We start from the raw sequence: 22,106 nt of genomic DNA on the forward strand, positions 1-22,106 counted from the left end.
GGAGCAGCTGGACAGAAATAAGACCCTTGCTGCTGCCACATTGAGGATGGATTGGAGAGTAGAGTAAAGGAGGCTAATTAGCAGTTGCAGTAGTCAAGATGAGAATGAATGAGCAACAGTAAGAGGTTTTTGCAGTGTCAAAGGTGAGAAATGGTTGGATTCTGGAGATGTTTATAAGGTGCAGGTGGTATGAGCAAGTGAGTGATTCGATATTGGGGATAGAGGAAAGTTCTGATAGATATGACCCCAAGACTGTGAGTATTAGGGGTTATGGTTGAACCAACCAATGAAGTTGCAGTGTCAGGTATAGGTAGGTTAGCAGAGAGGAAAAATGAGAAGTTCAGTTTCAGAGGGAGGACATAATGTTAGGGATAATTAACAGACAATTCTTGGTGTTTTGTATTACGGTGGGGGTGATGTCGGGAGAAGATGTGCATAATTGGGTGCCATCAGTATATAGATGTTACTGGAAAAAAAATCTGCTGATGGTTTTTCCAATAGAGACGGTGTATAGAGAGAAGAGGAGGGGGCCTATGCCTAACACTTTGACCTGGTGAGCCAGAGCTTTAAAAGTTTGGCAGATGGTCCTTTGTAGCCAAGCTTAACATCTTTAATTTACTAAAGGGAGGGGAAGTTGCATATTAAATATCTTGTTTTTTTTGTTTTTTTTCAATGTTCTTGCCTTCTTATTAGCCTACAATCCAGTTACAGCCCTGACATTTTCATAATACAATATAGGACATCCTGGAAATTAGAGCCTAGGACCAGGTATATAAAATGAGTTAAACAATGGGAAGGTGTTTGCATATGTGGGTCAGCTGAGCTCAGTGTGATCCATAAACCTTCTCTACCCTCAAGGAAAGAGTAGAACAATTTTAGATATTTCTGTTATTTTTCCTTTTATTTTATAACTGTTTTGCCCATTTGTGTTACCTTGTTTTTCTCACTTTTTTCACGGAATCGCTGTATTTTTTACATGAATGCTTAAAACTTTAAGATGGGGGGGGGGGGGAATGGGTCATGTAACCCCTTTCTGCCATCCCTAAGGCTGCGTGCCCACTATGCGTTTTTCAAGCATTTTTTTTGCCACAGAATTTCCGCAGCGAAAATACTTAAACGCTTGGTAATACGTGCCCCATGGTCCCTTATGATGCGCATGTGCTGTGCACATGCTGTGGAAATTTCCGCTGCGGATTATCATTGCGGAAAAATCCGCAGCATATCAATTATTTTTGTGGAAACGTGCCACCATCGACTTGCATTGAATTGCTTAATATCCGCATGACTACATGTGCACATGCGGATATTAAGTGATTCAACGTGCGGATGGTACCCAGGTCTAGAGAAGAGGAGACTCTCCTCCAGACCCGGGCACCATAGTACGTGCTAAAAAAAAGAATTTAAAATAAAATATACATTATACTCGCCTTCTGATGGCCCCCTGTCTCCTGTACGGTGCGTCATGGAAGGTCCTTTTACACCATTGCGAGCCGCCGGGGAGCCAGGACGCACCGGAGAGAAGACCGGGGGCCATCAGAAGGTGGTGAGTATAATGTTTTTTATGTTTTACCATTTTTATTCTTTTTTTAACTATTAACTTGGTCACACTATATAAATCCATGCCGGTTGCATGGATTTATATAGTGTGACCAAGTTGTCAAGCACTTTTCCAAGTGATGCTAAAATCGCTTGGAAAAGCGTTTGATAACCCGCATGTAAAAACGCTTGACAAATGCTTCTACCTGGCAGGAAAAACGCATCTGAAATCCGTGTGCGTTTTTCCTGGCAGGGAGATGCTCTGGATTTTTTCTGCTTCGTGGGCACATATCCTTAGACACCAGGAAACTTTTTTCAGTCTTTTTCTCTACCTATTGTCTATAAAGAAAGTGATGTGCACTATGCTATCAGATTTGCTAGGCTTATTTCCTTGAAAATGACTCCAATGATGGCTAACATAATCTCCTTGTGCCTCTAGACCATTTAATTTAGATAATGAGCATGCTAATAAACACATAAAATAGTTTTGGGCTTAAAACTACATTTATATGATGAGCAGCATTATCTAATTACCATACCACATGTTAAAAATACTTTTTCCTATTTTACCTTAATAACTTGGTGCACCACAAATAGTTATAACCAGACAACTCCTATAATTTGATATAATTCTTAAGGCTGCCATATACACCAGATAGCTGTTGACCAAACAATGGTTCGGTCAGTTTTTTGGCCAGCTGCCACGGCTCCAATGCACAGGAGCATTTGTCTGGCCGAGCACTCGTGTGTTTTCTATGAAGGAGCCATTGCCAGACATGTCTGGCAATAGCTAATCCCCGGGAGACAAAATGATCGGCAGTTGGAAATCTTTGAAACATTGAGAAACCTTCCAAAGTTACTGCAAAGAAAAATAACTCGCACCTAGAGCCATATATAATTACAAAAATTAATATCCAAAGAGTGTGACTCTGTAGCCCCTCACAACCCCAAACGACAGAGCACCTAGCAGTCTCATGAGATTCTTGAGAAGGTAGTAATAGGAATGGGATTCTTGAGCAGGTAGCAAGAAGAAAATTAATACTAACATATGTCATAATATCTGTGAATGAAAACCCAAATACTTAGTCAATCCCAATATTTGGATGCTGTTTTATGAACAGATTAATCAAAAGTGGTAATTTTTGGACACAACTCATGAGGCATTAAGGTGAATGGGGAACTGTGGTAGTATACTGTGACCACGTAACCAGACCACTGTTTTATACAGCACTTATCACAGATGAATGGACACCTAGATATATCTTCTTTACCCTTACTTTCCACATTATAATTTTGGCACACATTGAAGATGCTTTTGGGAATCTTTATAGATACTTCCAATTTTTGCTCTATAACTTGTATCTCTTAAAGATTTTATCTGAGATTATTATTGCTATATTATACTCATAATCACCTAGTCGGATTCATTAGATTTTGGAGTCTTTTGACTTGTAATGCAAGAGTTTAATGTGAAAAATGCTTTTACTGTTTTTTTTTTTTTTTGCTATTTTTTTTTGTCACTTAGTGTTACATATATCATTTTACCTTATGAAAGGAACCATGAGTTCCAATCTCCTTCTGAATGGCTAAGGAACAAAATTAAATTTTTGGATTGACTTACTAAAATATCCAATAGGGGTCTGCAAAAGAGCACTTCATACACAAAATTGTCCAATTATATATTTGTTTTACAGCAGTGCTTGCAAAGAGTGCTAAACTAACATTCCCTAAAATCAAATTACAAAAGTTATGGCAAATCCTAAGAGGCTTTAGGTTGCAGCTATTGTTGATCCTAATGGTGCAACTTATATTTTTACATGATTGATAAGACTTTGGGACAACCTTGTTCATTTCAGAGATGCAGTAAATGTTACTAAATAAATTGCTTTCCCTATCATGCGTGAACTGCAGATTACTAAACCTATATTGCATGGTTAGGGGTTCCAAACCCATTTATTTGCTCATGGACCTGTGTTTTGAAAAATGAGGTCATTAGGAGCCTGACTATGACTGCCATGTTAACTGCATGCCATCATGTACAGACCCTTAATTACCTAATTTTTCAAAGGTTGTGCAAAACCAGATGGATTGGCAACTTTGTCTTTGATGTAAACCTTTGCATTTATTTTATTGTAAACGATACATGTCTTCTAGCAAGCAAAATTTAAAGTAAAATTGGCATAGGCACAAATTAGTTTAGTCAGAAGAAAAACATTAACTGCTCGTTTCATTATTACATTTGCGCCAGTTTTTTCTTTTATTTTGCCTATTTTTGATGTGTATCATATTTTTATTTAATTTGTACCTTTAAGTCTATTTTATGTTCGACTTCATGGGAATGGTTTTCGTTTTCCATATGTGACTTTTTAAAAACTTGCAATATTTTTGCGCAAGTGTACTCCACTTTTTGCTGGAGTGATTTTTTTTATTTTTTTTCCCTCAAATGTTAGAGCTGCATGTGACATTTTAATCGAGCATGTCCCTTTTTGCTCTAAGAAGATATAAAAAGGTTAAAGACATTTGCGCCATTTTAATAATAATCTTTACATAACGCCAACATATTCTACAGTGCTCACAGTTTTGAAGAATTTGGCATAAAAAAACGTCAATTAAGACCAAAAAAGAAAAGGTGACAAAAAAAACCCCTCAAATGATGAATCTGTACCTAAGGCTGGCGTCACACTACCGTACAACACGGCTGAGTGCTATGCGATAAAACATTGCATAGCACTTGGGCCAATGTTATACTATGGGCCAGCTCAGGTCACCGATTACTTTCTCATGCCGATTCTGCATGAAACGATCACAGTTTGCTGTGATTTGCGGAGAGACTCGATTCACTTGCATCCATAAAAGTCTATGGGTGCGTGTGAAACATCGGCCTGCACTCGGATGTCATCCCAGTGCAGTGTGATATACGCAGAGTCAGGCCATGGAGGAGATAGAGAAAATTATTTCTCAGTCTCCTCCTCCGCAGCTGTGCTGTGACCCTCATGCAAGAGAATCGCAGCTCAGCAGCATGAAACTCGGCTCCCGCACGCAGCAGTGCAGAAGCCGAGGGTCATTACCATGTGGCATCTGAAGCTCTCACCTCAGATGGCATTTGCTGGTGTGATTCCAGCCTGTGTCTATACCAGGGGTCCCCAACTTGTGGCTAGGTATCCACATTTGTCTCACAGACCCATGATGTTTGCCAGTTTGGTGCACTAGCACCAGGTCTAGCAAAGGGCTATGAAGAGCGGGTCCCAAGAGGGTGAATTATGTGAGTATCCACGCAAGGAAGAACAGATCTGGAGGCACAGATACTGGTGTTGGGGGTTGGGGGGGTGGTGAGAGAGAACTTAAGTATGGTAAGCTGAAGACATACTGATACAATCTGTCAAAGGAGATGCATGAAGTTGGTTGCGACAGTGTGGTGGAACTGCTTGATGCGAGAATACTGAATGGGGGTATTGTGGGAACACCTGGATCTAGGTATGTTATTTCTGTGGGAAAAGCTTTGGTTGCAATTGTACTGGTAAAGGGGGCTCTGGTTTTCACTACTGTGAGGAAGGCGGGAGCTGAATATGGCTCTCAAGGACAGAGAGGTTGGGGCCCACTGGTCTATACCATAATCACTGGTTACATTCACTGCTCCTTTCTCCTAAGGATATTTTTGCCATGGATTATTTTATTTATCCCCTACTTTCCCCCTCACCTTTAATCAAACATTCCTAGAACATCTTAAACTCCTTTCTCAATTTCTAATTATTTTCTTTTGATGGATGCCAAAACAAAAATCTCAGCCTAGATCACAAATCTTTGGATCCAGGGGTATATTGATTCTATAAATATTATTTATAGTTGTAACCACCTAATCACTGGGCAGCTCCATAGCATATGAACCAATTCCTCTTTCTCCATCCCACATTTAAGGCAAGATGGATCTCTGTACATTGTTGCCAGGATAGTTTTATTTCCATATTGTAATTTTACATTGCTTTCAAAAGGTCTGAAATCAACCACCCCAGTAGCCTGTGGTGACAGAAGATTGGCAAAAATTTTATAGGTGACTTGATCTGTTGCTACAAAAGGCCAAAGCAATTTGTCATATAGTAACATATCGTACTTTTACCTTTTGCAGGCTGTAAACCTAAATATATGTTTGTATGGCAAATCATTTTGGCATTTATTACCACTCACTATCAATGTTATATGACCCAATCAAGATAATATTGGCACATTAATAGTGGGAGGTATTAAACGCTGACTTTAAATTCATATTGGTGTTAATTACCTTTCCCTCTCAGTATGCAAAGTGACCATAACAAGCAATGAATCTTATTAATAAATCAAACTTGTAATGAATTCCCTTGTTAGCTGACCCGTCATGTAGAAGTAATAGAGTTGGGCATTTTACTGTAGAAAGCCAAGGATTAGTCATGCAGAAATATATCTTTATGAAAGGGTTAAGTTTTCCAGCAAGTGTTCATAGGCGGAGACTGAATAATGGAATAAGACAGGAGTCATTTACTATTATTCCCCAGTTGTTGCTTCGTTTCCAGAGGGCCAAGTGCTCACCATCTGATTTTATGCCGATAGGAAGCTTCAATGTGTTCTCTTATAATTTCCTTTTTTTGTGTTGAGTGAAAGAGCTCATCAGTCTCAGCACTGACTGTGCGGATACAGCGACTGCTGGACATGTCCATTGTTTGTATTGAGCAAGCAGGAAATGCAAGCAACCCCCACTGCTTTAAGGAAAACAGTAATCGTGTGCTCCATAAAGGAAGGCCTCTGATATGCAGCACAGAGGAGCAGTCTCTCTAGTGAAATCATTTCGGCTTCAGATCGCACATTCTTCAGTTGGTGCTTTTGTTGAATTGTCTTACTTACAATGTGTATATATTGCATTAAAATAAAGGTATACCAGAGGATCTCTCATTTTAAAGGCAACCGGTCATGTGAAAAAAAAACGCTATTAACCTGCAGATATGGCGTTCATCTACAGTTTAATAGCGTTCTGACAGCGTATGCCACCGACACTTAGAATTCCATTGCCGGGAGGACATTAACTTTATTCCTCCCTATTCCAGCCATAGGGGTGGCACTGGTGCGGTTTCAGTCACCGGCTCTGACTGACAGCAGGCTCAGCATTAGATCTCACTGTCAGTCACTGCTCTGTGTATAAAGATCGTCAGGTTTAACCGCACCCCCAGCATTGACTGACAGCCAGCTCTAATGCTGCGTTGCTGTCAGCTTACAGCTGCTGCTCACCATCTCTGACAGAATAGAATCATAGGAGTTAGATCTGGGTGATCGTCGCTCTTTGGCCTCTCCCAGCACATGCGCATTGCTATATTTTGGTCTGCCCTCAGCATGGCAGAGAGGGGTAACTCTGATTGGGGGAAATTGTTTGGGTGATGTGGGACGCGTCATCCATATGAAGCAAGTGGGAAGACAATGATTGGTGTAAGAAAGGAAGCGCCGAAGCAAGACCAGCGACACCCATTGGACAGCACTGTTCGGGGGAATTATAGAAGGTATTTTTCCTGCTATGCAGAGGGGATAAGGGACTTACTTAGAGCTTGTAACACGGGCACTTTAGATGCAGCGACACAAACACAGAGCAGCCAATACGGGGTTCATAAACAGGGGAAGTTTATAATAACAGGGTAAATCTCCACACAGGGTGTATCAGGGGAAAAACAAGGGAAAAGCAGGTAAAAGTCTATCACTGACCGTTCACAGTTTAACTGGATGTAGCCGAGTCAAACCGGTTGTAATCAACATTTTTTTTTTTTTTCACTTGGCTGACTCTCGCTCCTCACAAGGCAGATGCACGCTAATGCCGGTGTTGATTTTTCAGGCGTCCCCGCCCAAACAATGCTCCGTCTTCTGGCGGTAGCGGGCAGTCTCCGGTTTTACCCGCTGAGCCCCTAGTCCATAACACGGCACCTCACGTGCCTGGCTCCACCGACCCTGCGTCTCTTCTCTAGTAGGCCTGACTCCTCCGGTCCACTGCACTCGGCTCTTGCTCCCAGTCCTGGAGCCAGGAGCCTGGACCCTCTCACGCTGCTCTGCTTAGCCGGATCCAGCGCTGCTTTCCCGCGCAAAACGTACTCGTCTCTTCCTCCCTCTAGTCACACCAGGAGTCCCTCTGTCACCTGACCTCCCAGCTCTCTCTCTCGACACACCCCCTGCTTCCCTGTCACCTGACTCCTCTGCTTGCAGTCTGTCTTCCCCCTGCAACAAGAGGTACGGCCCCGGCAGTTCCGGATCCCTTGCTCTGAAAGTACTTACACCCCGGTCTTTCCCCTTACAAGCTTAGTAGAATACTGTAAAAGAGGCCCTTTAAGTTGATGGCTGTACTTTATATTGTGACAACTTGGTGACAGGTTACATTTTAAGCCTAATGTGCAACAACTTGCCAAAATATACAGTATATACATAAAATGATTTGCATGAATTCTGCTCTGTCTTTTGTGTGTATTTCCATTATGGTCTGTTGTGTTTGGTCTGATATATGGTGACATTATGTAAAATCAATAGTCATTTATTCCAAATCTACCATTTTACAATGCAGCTCGATACTGAATAATCCTAGGTTGTCTGTGTACCAAAATGAATTTAAATTGGAGATGTAACTTATCCAGATGTTAGTGACAGTTGCAATATTTCTCACTACAGGTTATGCAGAGGAAAAAAAGAAAGCCATTCACTAGTAATAGCTTACACTAATGTTATGCCTTTTAGGGATTGTTTCAGAGGCATAGATAAGAATTCAGTTTAGGAGGGGGGGGGGGGTGAAACCTCTGAGTGGGCCCCTAACCGGTAACCCTGATTACAATTATGGTGGCACACTGATGTTACTGCCATATGGTGACATATACAGGTAGATACCAGTCCTGCAGAAAATGTAACAGATTACAGCACAGTTACAGTGACTTACAGCTGACGTTCTTTCCGATGGAGTCATTCATTTTTCAAGTCTTTTCCATTTGGCAACTTCTTCCAGCAACGACTCGCGGGTAGAGATTGCAGCAAAGACACATTTGACTTCTCACATTTCCAGCCCCGTCCCCATCTATTCCCAACCTGCACAACATCCTCATCCTGCTGATACCCCAATACTGAGCCGCTGCTGCCATGTGTCCCTATTACTGCACCAGCTGTTTGGCACAATAACAGCTCTCCTCTTGCTGCTGCACCTCTCCTCTTGCTGCTGCACATAGTAATGTCTACCACTGTGCCCCTTACATAGTAATAATGCCCCCGTCTAGATGGTAAAAGTGCCACTTAGAAAATAATACCCTGAGCAAATGCTCTAGAAAACAGTGTCCACATTTGCCCCTTTGACAGCACAATACTGAGTGCCCCTATAAGGGTTCACTCACATGAGCGTATCAATTGGACGCATGCAAAAAGTATGAGAAAACAATCGCAGCATGCTGTGAGTGCGCTCGAGAAGTGGATCGCACTCAGCCATACAAGTCTATGGGTGTGTGTGACCCCTCGGACTGCACTCGGATGTCATCAGAGTGCAATCTGATTACCACAGACGCCGCCAATGGAGGAGATGGAGAAATCACTTTCCTCCTCTGCGAATCTCTCAGGCGAGAGAATCTGAGCACAGTAGCATGACACTCGGATTGAACTCTTGACAGAGTTGGAGCCGAGTGCCACTTGTATAATCATCCCGATTCTCTTTCACGAGAAAACATACGCTCATGTTACCCCTACCTTACAATAATGCATCTTAAGTTTCCACTTGACATTTAATAATGTCCACTGACTCCCCCAATGTACAGCTCCTCTATACACAGTTTAGTGAGTCTGCAGTTTCTTTGATTCTTTCTGATTCTTACAGCTGACATGTGCCCGCAACAGCCGCGGGTGGAATCGCGATCCACCCGCGGCTGTTAACATGTTAAATGCCGCTGTCAATCTCTGCAGCAGACCCCAGTGGTTGTCATGAGCTGATCGCTATGAGCGCCACCTAGTGGTCGGAGCATTTCTGCTACATAGAGGTGATCTGCTCGCTTGTATGTACCAGAGGCTATCAGACAAGTGCTGCTTCTAGTCTGCTATCAAGACTATAGAAGCATGCAAAAAAGTGAAAAAAAAATGTTTTAAAAAATATATAAAAGTTTATATCACCCCCCTTTTGCCCCATTCAAAATAAAATAATTTAAAAAAAAACAAACCACATACACATTTGGTATTGCCGCGTTCAGAATCACCCTATCTATCAATATAAATAAAAAATTAATCAGATCGGTAAACGATGTAACAAGAAAAAAATTCTAAACGCTAGAATTACGTTTTTTGGTCGCTCCAACATTGCAATAAAATGCAATAACAGGCTATCAAAACATCGGATCTAAGCAAAAATGGTATCAATAAAAACTTCAGCTCGGCGCGCAAAAAATAAGCCCTCACTCAGCCCCAGATTCCAAAAATTGGAGACGCTACGGGTCTTGGAAAATGGCCATATTATTTTATTTTTATTTTTTAGAAAACTTTGGAATTTTTTTTCACCGCTTAAATAAAAAAGAACCTATACATGTTTGGTATCTACGAACTCCTTTTCCCGTACACGATATGGTAAAACCAGTAATGTTGTTCAAAAGTACAACTCCTCCTGCAAAAAATAAGCCCTCACACGGCCATATTGACCAAAAAATAAAAACGCTATGGCTCTGGGAACAAGGGGAGCAAAAAATGAAAATGCAAAAAATGGAAAATCCCAGGGTCCTTAAGGGGTTAAAGAGCTCAAAAAGGGTTCAATACAGTCCTAGGGTAATTCAGGGTTACATACATCTTTGCCAGGCAATCAGAAGTTTGCAGTATTGAGTTTTGACGCAAATCAAATTCTTTGGAAAAAATGCAGCGATGCTTGCAAATCCACAAGTGTAATAATGAATCAGCCCTTAGTGTCTTTTTGTGACAATGATGCACTGTAACACATCATACCTTTTGAGTTTTACAACAATGGCACAAAAAATAACATTTTGGGATTATACATCTTCTTTTCACAGTATCTCCTGGTCCTTCTGTTTCCAACACTGTGAGAGCCTGGAGTATATTACTGGATATGGATTCCCGTGATTGAAAAGAGCACAATTCCTTGACATACTGGTCATAAATACAAAGGAATAAAGGTGCAAAATATACATTGAATTAATTTTAAGCATTTTACTTTAGCCCACTTCACCCTATCTTGAAATGAAAAAGACCAATTGAAATTTTTAACTTATCTTTACATCCATATTGGCTCTAGTGTTTTAGATCGCAGTATTGCTGCCCGAGTAGCCCAAATTATAATCCACTATTGGATTTCTATATCCTGGCCTTATTCTTTTGCCCGTACACTTTATATGGCTGTCCATCAATCTCTTGCTTGGCTGAAAGGTAGCTCTCCTGACTCCCCCCATACACACGTACTTTTGGCTCGGTTGAGTGTTCATATATTTTCAATTGGGAAAGTGTTGTAAACCAATGCCAAACACCTGTTCCAGTAGCTTTTTCCAGGTATATAAAAAGTATTGTGTATTATAATTCAAACTGCTATGTCCTTCCCTTTCTTGATCTGATGGGGTAGAGTTAAGCTAAATATACACTGATTCGTAAGAACGCTCATTCAGGATAATGTTTCAGTTTAAACAAGCTGCCGGTTTCTCGATTAACGAGCAAAATGCTCATCCATCAGTGAAGAGATCTTCTGTGCAGCACAAAAGATCATTGTTCTCCGAGGTGCATCATCCCGTGTAAACAGGACTTGTGCTGCCGAGAAGAATATCAGCCTTTTATTTCTTTTTTAAACCATCATTAATTCCATGGTGCTGTATATGAGAAGGTGTTATATACAGAAGACAAATATAAAATACAGTGAACAAATTAAAAATGACCGACTGGTAGAGAAAGGAGAGGGCCCTGCTCTTGCGGCCTTACTGTCTACAACGTATACCCACTGAGTGATCCATTACAGATTGCTTCGCGAGAATGGTTTACTGTGGTCTGCCTGTGTAAATGGGCTATTAAACAACAGATTGGTGGTCCTCTAATGCCGCCGGTGGGTCAGAGTACACAGACCCTTGGGAGGCCTTTGACTATTGCAACCATGTCAGGTTTGCTTTCCAGTGGATACCGGTAAATGAATACCCTATGATGGACTTCATTAAAGGGGTTGTCCGTCCTTAGGCTACAAGTCTGCAGTCACTCTACGTGGCTGCATTCTAGTGAATCCTCACTGGAATAGTGTTGCCAGCTGCACAATCCTAGCAGTAAAAAAAAACAAGAATGGTTAACGAAAGCACAAATCAAATCCTTGGACTTAAAAGTACAGTAAAGATTCCTACGTTTAATGCTCCTGAATGTCTTCTGAAATATTTTAGCTTTGTTCTGTTGTCATGAAGTTATTTATTAGCTCACTGATGTCAGATCTGTTTTCCCCTCTAAATTGCGAAGACTTTTGTTCAGCACAGCCCACCTTGTCGTAGATGCACGGCATCAGAATTGAATGACATTAGCAGTTTCCAATGTGGAAATCCTTTTGAGATAAAGTCATGTAAAAGTAAAAATCCCTATCAATTACTAATATAATCAGAATTATGCTGACATAATAAATAATTTAGTGTAAGGCCCGTCAAAGCCTAACAATGTGTCTTTCCAATAAAAGAGCATAAAATGCGATGATGTAATGACGGCGCTTATTTATTTATTTTTTTTTAGGTTACAATTTTCATTCAATCTTATCTTTTCATGCTTATGCCATTTAATTAAACTGGAAAAATCATTTAGTCAGGTTGATCCAATCTTGATTGTCTTCAGTCTGATTAGAACGGTGTGATTCTGAGAAAACTGGAATGCAGCCCTGGATATTTGTTTTGTGTACAGGGCTGAGATGATAAAACAGATGGGTGCACAGAATGTTTCCACACTTGAATTTATATCCATGTGACATGCACCATGCATTAATAATCAGGATCATATACTTCAATTAGGTTTGTCTTTGCAGTGACTGGATTGGTAAGGCATCCACGCTAATAAGAGTTTTTTATCTTATGAATTTACAGAAAATAGAAATATTTGGATGAATCTTTTGGTGAAATGGCTGCGTAAATATAACAGACGGTGCTTAAAACAGGACACTAAAATGGCAAATTTAGTGCAAATGATACAATATGAAAATGTTATGCCTTTTGTATAGAAGGAGATTCTTTCCTCCAGTGCTTTTTTTTTTGCTTATATATTTTGGCAGTACGCTATAATAAAATCCATTAATGTATATATTAAATTCTGTCCAAGCAGAGCTGTATCCACTCTGTGTTTTGAAAAAAGGTTAATTGATTTTAGGAGCGTGGCATTGAATGGAGCCCAAGAAAGTGTGATTGATTGACAGGTGAACTTGAAGTACTATTTGCATGTAGATGTGCTGAATATTTATGGGGAGGCTGACAAGTGTCTGAGAGCGGGGAGACAGAGGAACTGCAGAGGAAGGAACTAGGTGGTTAGAATAGAGAAGTCATAGATAACCGTTAGTGTTGAGCGAGTATTATCTATTAACCCTTTCTCCGAGTATGCGCGGGCCGAGCTCCTAGTATTTACAGCTGCTTGGTGATGAGGTTAAATCGCTCCATGATTTGCAACTGTTTGACAGTTTTATTACATGTGAGGAATGTGTAAGAAATAGACATTCCTCCATGTAATAAAACGGTCAATTTCTTACACATTCCTCACATGTAATAAAGCTGTCAAACAGTTGCAAATCATGCACACGGGAGCGATTCAACCATATCACCGAGCAGCTGTGAATACTCGGAGCTCGGCCCGAGCGTACTCGGACAGAACATACTTGCTCAACCTTAATAACCGTGATTGCTCCCGGCTAGACATGATTTTGAGATGGAGTACAGTAGTGCCCAGTTCCAGTCCTCAGATGAGGGGGATCAGGCAAAATTGAAAGGGAACCTGTCATGTTCAAAAAACAAAAACAAAACACACTTGACCTGTAAATATGGGTTTAATCTGCAAGTTAATGGCATGTTAAAGCTGTGCAGTTGCTGCACTGACAGGCAAGATATCAGGAGTAGTGATGAGCGAGTATGTTCGGTTAACCCTTTCAGCAAGTATGCTCAGGCGAGTACCGAGTATCTTCAGCGTACTCGGTGATATGGTTGAATCACTCCCGTGTGCCTGATTTGTGACTGTTTGACAGCCTTAATATATGTGAGGAATGCTTTTCTTAAGCATTAAATTTTTTTACATGATCAGTTTCTTTTAATACTCCAAGATAGCGGCACATCTGATTTATATGCTGTCAAATATTGCAGCTCCATCCACATAGATAGAACTGGTCTCCAGAATAGACATATTTACTGCTGTTTCTGCAAAAATGCAAGCTCTTTTTCTATTCTATATAGCTTCCCCAGTGGGGCTAACCAAAGATTCTCATTGCATATTGAAACACACAATCTGAGATATGTTGACACCAGAAGTTAAAAGGAGCATTACTGTATACAATGAATTAGCATTGCAAGTAGATATTTTTAAATGTGCATGCATAGCTCCAACCAAACTTGTAGACACCATGGGGGCACCCCATACATCTGCTATGGAGAAATAAAAAGCTTGGAAAACAACCATAGGCCTCATTCTGATGTCCAGTTATTTTTTTTTTTCATATATAAAAACCTGGACTGTTTTCTATCAATGTTTTTGCATCAGATTTCATCAGTGTATGAGTTTTTATCATCAGTAATTCATCAGTAAATGCCAAAAATAAAAAGGAAAATTTGCAAAGCTTCTCACACCCATTATAATATTAGGAACAAACAGTACGATGGAAATGTGTGGTGTCAGTGATTTTTTCATGGACCCGCAAACTTGTATGGATAATTTTGATCTGTGATCATGTGCACAGTGTGGCTCAATTGGAGTTACGTCTCAAGCCCTGGAAAATGTGATTCAAGTGTTTACACTGATGGGGGGGGGGGGGGCATTGACTTTGATGATGTACATGGACTCGGTGTGTTCTGTCGGGTATCATTTTCAGTAGTATCCGCCTACTTGGGGTGGGCGTCAAAATGCAGTCAACCACGTTTGGTGCCTGATTCAAATAGTGGTCATACTGACGAAATTTATGTCCGACAGAGCACAAAGTGTCTGTCTACATCATTAGTCAATGGTCCCTTCGGCACAAACATCCGAATCCCATTTCCAGGGCTTCAGGTATAAGCCCCAAAAGAGCCACTGATAAATGATATGTGAATGTAGCCTCAAGCTTTTCAGTCTTGTCTAGTTATGTGATGTAGCATCGCCCACTAAAAGCAGGTGGCCTTGGCCATGCAACATAATTATATTCAATACTATCCAACAAAACAGGCACTCTTCTCTATATTAAAAGTAATTTTACTTGGGAAGGCGTCATGACCCTCATTTGCAGAGTGTTCCAATGTAGACAAGGGATGTGCAAACTCTTCTTTTAAGTGTAACTGTATAATTAATGGACTTGTACTTTAAATGCATGTTTGCTGCAGCCAAGAAATGCCGTAACAGCACTTTTTCCCAACATCAATTCCTTAGAGTGCTTTATAGAAAACTCAGAAAGCAGTTAAATTGTGTCAGCTGTATATTTTATCAGAAACACTAGGTAGTCGGGATCATGTTAACCCTTTGTGTTCCAGATACAAATTAAAGAAGTATCATTTTATAGTTAATAGAAAAGGTGCATTCACTATCTGAGCAGATAGTGACGTGTTCCAGATGGTTCCTCTTGTATTTTTGTCAACTCGCGACCTCATGAAGTCAGGACTTTGTCTAGGCCATTCAAATGCTTTAATCTTATTTGTATAGTACAATTTCCATAGATAATTGGTTATGAATTTCATAACGTTTGCATATCCCACTGTTTTTTGTTTTTTTTTACGTTATGGGCATCATGATAAAGAAAATCCCTTTTGGAGATTAATACTAACAGTTATGAATGTTTGAGGAAGCCTTATCAATGCTGAAAAGTAAAAAAATATGTAACTAGCTCTGGCTAAACATATTGTAGGCCCTAGAGTGCTCTTGTAGAAGAGACTGGTGCATGTGTGCTGTACATAGGCTCAGAGTTTCTGTAACTTCTTGGAATTCATAGGTAATGTGACAAATTCAAAACCCTTGCATGCCATGCATATATAGGAGGAGACCTGTCATTCCAGGTCAGCGGGTGGGGAGAAGCCGCCAGGGACCTACCTGTCCGACTAGTCTACAGCACACCTTGGTCCCCGGCGGATATTAAAGTTTTCCTTTCTCTAAATTGCCACACGGGCAGCATGTATCAGCTGTCAGGTTGTCTTTTAAGTAAATAAGATGCAATATTGGAGTCAGTTATATACAAATCAGTGAATGTTTCTAGAAAGTCTCTGAAGATACATAAAGTATTAGAGTTGCAAGATATATATATATATATATATATATATATATATATATATATATATATATAATATTTTTTTTTTTCTAAACCGTTGTTCATTTCTCATATGGTGTTTACTACACAGTCTCCTTCCAACAAGCGATTGTCTTCATTCCACTGCAAATAGAAGTAATGTCTAATTCTGATCTAGTGTACCTTGATGCTCTAAAAACTTAAATATTATCTGGGGCCATATTTAAAGGGTTGTCCGACCACTTACAATAAACTGCTCAAAACGTTGTAGAATGAAACAACAACAAAAAAAACAATACTCCCCTTACAGATCCAGCCCTGTTCCCTTTTCACTACTTCCTAGATTTTCCACTGGGGTCCGTTTGGGAATCTGGCAGCAGTGGTCTCATATCCCCTGCACTTCCTGATCCATTTGTACAAGACGTGTAAGTGCAGCATGCAATCACTCACTGCAGGAATAATGTGTTGGTTAACACTGCGGCCATTAGATAAGGGAAAATCTATTTGTGGGACTCTGGTACACTGGCCAGGTCAGCAATCTGTGACCACTGGATGGGAGGCCTGGGAATCTCCTTACCGCCTGGCTTCTCAACAAAGAATTGGGAATGCCAGGAGGTAAGGAGATTCACAGGCCTCCTATCCAGCAGTCACAGATAACGGATACCTGGCTGATGGACCTGGGTCCTGCAGACTGAATCACCCATCTCTAGTGGTCAGTGGCTGCTGTTATATATCTGTCCAGATGGAGGCAGAATTGTCAAAGAACAGTATGGGATTGCTAAGGTATTATTTATTTCATTGTTTTACACAATTCAATGCCTAATTTATGGCTGAACAGGTCTTGTAAGCTCATACAGGCAGATAATTGAGTTAATATATTTATGTGGAATTGCATTCTACTCAAATTTTACAAATATCCACAGTCACCAAAATACAGATTTTTTTTTTTGTAATTCACTTCTGCATGGATTCAGCAGAATGGTAGCCAATGGTTGCCATCTTTCTAAACCATAAAAGGCCATCAAAATAAAATCTTTATACTTGTCTTACCGCTTACCTCTTTCTCGTCCTTCCAAACCTCAGCATTACCTACCTGGTCCTCACCGCATCTTCTTCTCACAATGAAATTGTCATGCTAGACTGGGACTTCTAGCTTTGATAATATCCTGATATCACGATGTATGTCGCGACCTTACATGCACATGCAGAGAACCCTCCCCACACAACCAGAGCCAAAAGTCCCAGCCTAGTGTAAGAGGCCTGGGGATTTCTGTATGGGGAAGCAATAATTCTGATGAGGACCAGACGGGTTATGGGGAGGAGTGTAGGGACCGGAAAGGTGAGCGGTAAGGTGATTATAAGAATTTTTTTTTTTTCTTATTTACGTTTTAGATTTCTTATGCTCTGAGATCTAAGGAGACCGTAGAGCAGAATAAGGGACATTAAATTTGCGAAAAATAACGTCTTTACAAATTGAATTAATCAGGAAAAGCCACGTGAACAGGCAAATTTTACAGATTTTATATGCCTTTGCCAGGATTAACGTAATCTCTCCTATAGACCTGATTAAGGTCATGAACAGTATAGATGTTGTTTTTCCACCTTTTTTAATTTTCACAGCCGTTAACTTAATATTTTCTTATTACATGTTCTGCCTTGAGGCAATATTTTATCCTTCTTTTAATGCGTTATAATATAGCCTATACCTTGCTCCATGCACTGTGCAGTATACTAATAAAACCAGTGCTGCAAATATATTATAATGTTCACTCCTGGGAGTCTGGCTCTAGAAGCAGCAGATAAATAATCTAAACACAAAATCATTATTATTTTGTAGGTGATTAATCAGAGTAGATACACCATCATCAGCCATGCCCCATTGAAAAAACACTACATCATTCCAGGCTTTTTAGCTTAACTACCCTCATTTCCCATTCAGACAACATACAATGAGTTTGCGTGCTACATTTGTTTCTAATGTATTGATCATATATGAAGTAGCTTGTGTACGTGTGAAAGCTTTTAGCATTTGACCTTAACTTAGTGAGAATTATTTTAACACTGGGCCTTTCCAATAGACCTTTAAGCTTCTAAACATCTACAACATTCATGTTTTTTTGCAGATTTATTAAAGTAAGCTGTTATTACTTTGCACAAATTTATTTATTTTTTTTCTTTTACTTTCATCCTTAAATCTCTTAATATCGCACATTTTTGGACTAAGGCCACGACCCCACTATCAGTATTCAGTCAATATTTTTTCTCAGGAGTGGGAGCCAAAACCAGGTGAGGAACAATCAGAGAAAAGGTATAATAGAAACAAGTCACCAATTCTGCATTTATCACCCACTCCTGGTTTTGGCTCCCACTCCTGAGAAAAAATACTGACTGAATACTGATAGTGGGGCCGTGGCCTTAATTGGATTGTCTGACTTCCCAAATAATTTTAATAACACAGAGCATTTTATAAAATAATAAAAGAAGCCATACTCTCCATCATCCGAGGTACCGGTAAATCACAGGTCTTATCAGTAGAGCTGAGCCAATCTTTTGAAAATTGAGTTCTCCAACGTGGCTGAATTTTCCCCAAAAATTCGATTGCCAGCGAATACTTAGCTGTCAGCTGGCCAAAGATTGGGACGTCATCGCTTTCTATCATGACAGACCTCACCAAAGCTATCTGCCTTAGAGTGATGGGGCTTAAAGGTGGTGAGTATAGCTTGGGGTGCTTTCACACAGCGCTCCGTGTCCCTGTCGGGGCATACATTCTAAAATTCCCCCCAAAATGTGGTCTAGATGTATGCTCTGAGAGGGCCATAGACTGCAATGGTGACGGCAGAGCGAACGTGTTTTTCGGGAGCGTACGCCCACAGGAGGTGGACACTCAGATGTAGGCTACTGCGGAGGTGCGCGGAGACGCATTGTCGATGTGAGATTTCTACAAATCCCATCCACTATGCTGTAACATCTGGCCGCTGCGGGTTTGACGCTGCATAACCATGCAGCGTCAAATTCGCAGCAACTCCTGACTGTGTGCACATAGCCTTAATGGATCCACTTCAGCATTCACTTATTGTCCATGTTTCTTGCTTCTGGCTGGGACATTCTTTTCTCCAGCTACTCCACAGTGACAACTGGCATGCAAAGAAATTGCCACCTTTTAAAAGAGTAACTAAACTGTTCTAATAAAATAATTTTCAGCATGATATGAAACTTTGATCATCCCTTTAATAGAGGGGGGGGGGAACCCCTTATTTTCCTCTAATCTATTTACCTGCCTTCAGCTGCATTGATTTCAGAACACACTCATTTGACGCACAGATCCTGGCAATGAAAGCGCCTGTCTCCTTGGAGTGTTGTCTATCAGCAGCTTGTCCCCAGAGTTGGGCCTCATTCAGACATCCGTGTTGCATGTATGTGTTCTGTGTATTTTTCACAGATACAACACCATACCCATTATAATCTGTGAGGCTTTTCATGTTTTTTTTTCTCACGGACTGTGTCTGTGCAAAACTCAAGGAGCCATGTCCATTTTTTTTTTCCAGCAGCACAGATGAAAAGTGCCAATACAAGTCTGTGGGACAGTGAAAAACATGTACAGCACTCAGATAGCATCCGTGTGCTGTCTATGTTTAACATTGCAAAGAATAAGGAAAAAGTTATTTATTTATCCATACGTGAAAAACACTGATAACACTCAGAATCAAAATATTGATTATACTGATAACATTTTTTTGCCTACGTGAAAATACTGAAGTCTGAATAAGACCTAAGGGTGTCGGACTGGGGTGCCAAGGGCCCATCAGTAACCAACTCCAGGGCCCTACTTTTTAGCTACGTGCAGATGTGACACTATCCTCAATCACAAATTTATATAACAATGATCTGGGTAGATTGTTACATGAATAAGATGTTGCCTTTGTCTGTACATAGTGATTCAAGTGTATAGTGCCAAGTACTGCTCATTTAAGAGGGTGGTGGCCCAATCTTGCTCAGGGGCCCACCGGAGGATTCTCCTGTTCTCCTGTCCAAGCCTGGTAAGTTCCCACAATGAGTTTTTGGTTAGTTTTTGACCCTGTGAAAAAAACTCACTGTTTAACAGTTTCAGCAAAGTTAATGGGAGTTATAGCAATCTCATTCACATTGTGTTTTTCTTTTCTTTATATGCTGTGTAAACTGACCTGTGGTGCATTTTTGAAATCTGAAACTTGCCAACTTCTATTGCGGGTACGCTGCGTTTTATGTGCGGATTTTCCATATAGAATTGCATTAGAGGTGGAAAGTATGCAAGTAAAAAAACCCCCCCCCCAAAAAAACGCATGTGTGTTTTCACAGCTGTAACGTAAGACTGAATTAATAAAGATTTGTCAGAGCCAAGCACCAGGAAGTATCAAAAACAAAGCAGCTTTATTTAAAACATGACAGCAAAAATAGACAAAAATCACAACATCATCAAAAACGTGATAAAAATGCATGAAAAAACACAATGAAAGAGAACGCGTTCCCTAATGGGTTCAGAAAATCTGTAAATTTAAATGCCAAATACTCATCGTGGGAACGTAGCCTAAGAGAGACACGTGCTGAGCTGACCGTTTCACTGCCAGCTACTCTACTGCAAATGAGAACATTCTGATATCAATGCAGCTAAAGGCAAGCAAACAGACTGGGGAGTGAAGACAAATTCCCTAATAAAATGATCTGAAAAGTTTCACAATTTTCCACGCTGGATAAAGTTGTGTTTTTTTTTTTTTTTTTTTTTAAAGAAAAGTTTACTGACCACAGGATGGGGAAACGCGTATTGATCTGGGGAAGGGGGGGTCCAAACACTGGGACTCCAAGCAATTCTCAACAGAGCATTTGGAACCCATGATTTGGGCTTTATGTATGCTTGATCTCTTCTCCATTCATTGTCTATACTGCTTGAGAAAATGACAAGGCTGCGGGGCGTGCGGTGCCTGGAAGAAAACTCTGCCATTTGTGTTAATTTGCGTACCACACAACTCCTCCTCTGCACATCAGTGCCATGTGACGTGCAGTTTTGGCACCAGAATCCCTCGCCTATGCCCTGAACTCACGCGATTGAGTACCTTTTCCACCCTGCTTCATAGCAGTGTCTTCACCGTTCTTCTGCACAGGCGCTGGCGAGCCGTTGCCGCCTTCACAGAAGAACAATTAAGCCAATACCCAGAGCAGGGTGGAAAAGGCACTGCATAATCACATGAGTGCAGGGCACAGGCGAGGGATTCTGGTGCCACAAATGTACATGACATGACACTGTGACGTGCAGAGGAGGGGGTGGTATGCAAATTAACACAGGAGGCAGAGTTTTCTTCCAGGCCCCGGAGCCTGGAAGAACTAATTAACATAAACGATTAAAAGTCTAATTCTCAACAACTAGACAGAAGCAATGAGGCATACAGGTAGGACTATTTTAACAATGCTATAACCTGTATGCCCATAGTAATAACTTCAAAGCGTCCCAGGGGGTGACAGAGTCCCTTTAAGATCAGCTTTTATTTGTTCAAGTTCTATAGCTAGAGATCATAAAGAACTGCTCTTGCTTAGCGCTACCTTTATATTATAAGGTGTTATCATGCACAAAGTCTATAGGACCAGGCAAGGACACAGGCAGCAGATGCCCCTGTGCAATTACAATATATAGGTCCTTTGTGCTCCAATAACTTATTATAAATCACCCTATTTCCTCTTATATCTCTGCAGCCAGCCACCATTAATTTATAACCTAGGAGTATCAGTCCATTAGATGCGTTGTATACTGGGCCTTTGTGCAGCTGCACTGGTTGTGTATACAAATTGTCTGCCCGTGTAAGGGACATTACTGTATTTCTACAATCCTATACTTGAGGGCATATGTACCATGTACCATCAAATACAGTATATTCTGGGTAGGAGAATATATTTGTAAGATGGTTCTGTAAGGGAGAAGACCGGGGTGTAAGTACTTTCAGAACAAGGGATCTGGAACTGCCAGAGCTATGCCTCTGGTTGCAGGGGGAAGACAGACTGTGAGCTCAGGGGTCAGATGACGGGAAACTGGGGGCGTGTCCAGAGCCAGAGCTCAGGGGTCAGGTGACCGGGGAGCTGGGGGCGTGTCTAGGAAGAGGGAGAAAAAGGAGTTTTGCGCGGGAAAGCAGGGAGT

The 22,106-nt window shown here is 40.7% G+C and overlaps 2 protein-coding genes across 3 annotated transcripts in view; one reads left to right on the forward strand and one right to left on the reverse strand.

Annotated features, from left to right (window-relative positions):
* RPL6 (ribosomal protein L6) overlaps positions 1 to 7,335 on the reverse strand; it is a 566,325-nt gene extending 558,990 nt beyond the window's left edge. The window contains exon 1 of the mRNA XM_073676361.1: positions 7,321 to 7,335. The gene's annotated coding sequence lies outside the window, so the exon portion shown is untranslated. The remainder of the gene's footprint in view (positions 1 to 7,320) is intronic.
* The window catches only part of RPH3A (rabphilin 3A), a 472,799-nt gene that overhangs the window by 18,737 nt on the left and 431,956 nt on the right, over positions 1 to 22,106 (forward strand). The window lies entirely within an intron of this gene.

This window comes from Phyllobates terribilis, unplaced genomic scaffold, assembly GCF_046119375.1.
Source record: "Phyllobates terribilis strain yellow unplaced genomic scaffold, ASM4611937v1 Scaffold_1__5_contigs__length_1240528914, whole genome shotgun sequence".
Taxonomy (NCBI): Eukaryota; Metazoa; Chordata; class Amphibia; order Anura; family Dendrobatidae; genus Phyllobates; species Phyllobates terribilis.